The sequence below is a fragment of the Hyla sarda genome, chromosome 7, assembly GCF_029499605.1.
Source record: "Hyla sarda isolate aHylSar1 chromosome 7, aHylSar1.hap1, whole genome shotgun sequence".
In the NCBI taxonomy this organism is placed as follows: Eukaryota; Metazoa; Chordata; class Amphibia; order Anura; family Hylidae; genus Hyla; species Hyla sarda.
Genome location: NC_079195.1, coordinates 73600420 through 73604593, shown reverse-complemented (window position 1 = coordinate 73604593; position 4174 = coordinate 73600420).

The window sequence follows — 4174 nt, the reverse complement described above, 5'->3', positions numbered from 1 at the left end:
CCTTAAAATGGACAGAGATGTCAGCAGAGAGCACTGTGGTCCTGATGTCAGCAGACAGCTCTGTGTTTCAAACGGAAAATAATTTCCACTGTAGTATTCAGCAGCTAATAAGTACAGGAAGGATTAAGATTTTTTAATAGAAGTAATTTACAAATCTGTTTAACTTTCTGGCACCAGTTGATTTAAAAAAAATAAGTTTTTCACCAGAGTACCCCTTTAAGCAAGCCATTTTTCTTCCCTGTTCTTCCCCTCACCGGCAGGGCACTCATTCACTGCACCGCAGAGGGGAGGGGGACGCTGGGGCATTGGTCACTACACCGGCCAATGGAGGGGTGAGACAGGACAGGGATGAGAGGGGGGGATGGACATGGGTGAGGGGGGGGGGTTGGACATGGGTGAGAGGGGGGATGGACATGGGTGAGAGGGGGGATGGACATGGGTGAGAGGGGGGATGGACATAGGTGGGACACCCCTCCCCTTCGCATCACCCATGTCCATCCCCCCGATGGACATGGGTGATGGGAAGGGGAGGGGTGTGGACATGGTACAGGAGCTTAAGCAAGCCATTTTTCTTCCCTGTTTTTCCCCTCACCGGCAGGGCACTCATTCACTGCACCGCAGAGGGGAGGGGGGCGCTAGGGCATCGGTCACTACACCGGCCAATGGAGGGGTGAGACAGGACAGGGGTGAGAGGGGAGGATGGACATGGGTGAGGGGGGGGGGTGGACATGGGTGAGAGGGGGGATGGACATGGGTGGGAGGGGGGATTTACATGGGTGATGGGAAAGGAAGGGGTGTGGACATTGTACAGGAACTTAAGCAAGCCATTTTTCTACCGCGTTCTTCCCCTCTCTGACAAGGCACTCACTCACTGGGCCACGGGGGGAAAGGGGGATGCTCGCACGCACAGACAAGTGCACACAAACTTCCCTCCCCCTGCAGTGTCGGGGAAGGCCGGGGTGGGAAATTAAAAAATAAATTTGACAGCAAAATCTTGTGGCAACCCGGGCAGTGCCGAACGGCACCCTAGTGTGCCGCAGCACCCCGGTTGGGAATCACTGCTATAGAGGGTGCTGAGTTGGCAATTGCTTGGAGGATCTACTGCCTATAGGGCCCATAATACCCTCTGCCCATCAGAATTATAGACTATACATAGTATGTTGGGAACCCCGTTACAGGTTTTGCATTGGAGCCCAGAAGCTTCAAGCTCCGTCTCTGTGGCTAATGCTTCTAGTCTACATGAAATGACAGGATGTGTTACATGTGAGCTGGTTTTTTGACAGGTTACTATGCAGGCACTTACAGAAAGGAGCTATTAATACCATTCTCCGATTTACATGGACTGTGCAAGCACACATACCTTGGAAGAAGTTGCATTATACTACATTAGCATAAACCACATAGCCATATGTAATAGAAATGATTGTGTTAATAATATGCTGAGGAAAGATTGGCTGCAGGACAGGATGTCTGCTGTTCATAGGAAAATAAGTTCATGCAATATCTAAATATAGAGTGACCCCCCGACCTACGATGGCCCCGACATACGATAATTTCAAGATAAGATGGCCTCGCAGAGGCCATCGCATATTGAAGGAAGCATCAACATACGATGCTTTTATATGTCTGGGCCATCGCATTAACGGCTATCAGGCAGCGCAGACTGCTTCAGCTGCCACCAGATAGCCATTTAAGGTGCCCCGTGTGGTCCGGTGGGTGTCACTCACCTGTACCGGTGCTCCAGACCGTCCTCTTCGGGATCCCCTGCATCGCCGGCGCTTTCCATCGTCGTCATCACGTCATCGCGCACGACGTCCTGTCATCCAATAGGAGCAGCGTGCGGAGCGGCGTGCGGAGCGGCGTGCGCAGCGACGTGATGATGGCGATGAAGAGAGGCAGCAGAGACGGTCCGGGGACGCGGCAACAGCGATGGAGGGCGACATCCAGGGCATCGGTGAGCGGCGGGGACAGGTGAGTACTGTATAACCTCCTATACCAATGGTCTTCAACCGGCAGACCTCCGAATGTTGCAAAACTACAACTCCAAGCATCACGTCATCGCGCACGCCGTCCCGTCATCCAATAGGAGCGGCGTGCACAGCGACGTGATGACGGCGATGAAGAGATGCAGCAGAGACGGTCCGGGGATGCGGCGACAGCGATGGAGGGCGACATCCAGGGCAGCGGTGTTAGCGGCGGGGACAGGTGAGTACTGTATGACCTCCTATACCAGTGGTCTTCAACCTGCGTACCTCCAGATGTTGCAAAACTACAACTCCCAGCATGCCCGGACAGCTGTTGGCTGTCCGGGCATGCTGGGAGTTGTGGAGTTGTAGTTTTGCAACATCTGGAGGTCCACAGGTTGGAGACCACTGTCCTATACTTTACAGTGCACGGATTACCATCGTATATTGAGGGATCACTGTATATGACGTCCGTTGATAAAGTCAAGCCAGACGAAACGTACGTTGGGACAGGAAGTGTCAGCGCACCACATGGGTGAGTGTATGGTACTTATGATAGTGTGATGTTATAACTGTATGCGCATTTACAATAATAGAGAGTCTCGTACCACTAGATCAGGATTAGGACTGTTGTCCCAGACCCCCCCCCATTATACCTTATTGCAGTAATATAGTTATCAGTTGTATACTGACCCTTTATCACCCCCATGGACTTTTTCGATATGGTTAGTAATTCATACTTTGTGATTTAATGGTGTTTAGCTACGCTGCTCCTTGAAAGTTTAAAAAAAATTCAATTTCCCTTTATTTTAACATGATCTAAATAAAGTGATTCATTTTTCAGTAGCTTTTGCTCCTTTTCTTTGTGTCAAATAATTCAGTTGGAGCTACACTGTATATTAGGATAGAGAGACCCTTGGCACCATGATTACAGTGTGATTGATTTAGTGACTATGGGGACTATATATTATGGTGTTCTGTGTCTAATGTCTAAATATATACAGGGTCATTAAAGGGGTTATCCAGCAAAATGTTTTCTTAAAGGGGTACTCCAAGGAACTGAAACTTATCTCACAATAGGGGATAAGTGTCTGATCACTGGGGTTCCGCTACTTACCCTTCTTCAACGCACTCGGGCACCTTCCGAGACCAGCGCAAGTGACTGCCCGCTCAACCAATTACCCGACTGGCTGATTGACTGAGTGGGACATCACTTGGGGGTGGTGGCCAGAGTGAGACAGGTGCGGGTAAATAGTGAGGCCCAGTATGGGAGGCCCGGATGCCCCATGTGCTTGACTCCGGATGCCCCATGTGCTTGGCCCCGACACGGACCTCTCCATTTTCTGCAGATAATTGCTGCCTGATGCCATCCTGCCCACTAAGGATGGGGCTGGCTGTACAGCAGGGAGCACTAGGAAGGCTCTGGTTCTCCCCTCAATGCTCCTGGCTACTTCTCCTTAGTGCTGCCTGTGTCCAAAAATGAAATGCTGCCCCAGCCCCTGCTATAAAATTACTGCAATCAAAATGCCCTTACATCCATAATTTTTTATCATTAAAGGGGTACTACACCCCCAAACATCTTATCCTCTGTCAAAAGCATAGGGGAAAATATGTCTGACCGCTGGGGTCCAGTCGCTGGGACCCCCTTGATCTCCAGCGTGGCACCCCAAACATCGAACTCCGCTCCGTGCCGGATGATGGGCGACCACATCTGTCACGCCCCCTCCATTCTTGTCTATGGGAGGAGGTCCCCTCCCATAGACATGAATGGAGGGGCATGGTGTGACATCACAAACACGGAAGCTCCAAAGCTTCTGTGTTCAGAACGCTGTAGTGTCGGCCTGGAGATTGCTGGGGGTCGCTTGAATTTCCATACACCAGAAGTGGTGTCTCTCCCTAAGAGGAATACTTATCCCTTTTACAAGGAGGAATCTTATCAATGTTACTGACCAAATCCTGTATACTGAGATCCATATTACTAATAATACCAGTATACAAGAAGGAATATTATAACCATACATATTACCATCATACTGTTACTGGCCATATCCTGTATACTGAGACCAATATTACCAATAATACCAGTATACAAGGAGGAATATTATCACCATACATATTACCTTCATACTGTTGAATCAGGAACACAATATACATCATACAGGGACTGACTAATGCACCGTACTGTTACTGAACAAAACCCCTGTACACAG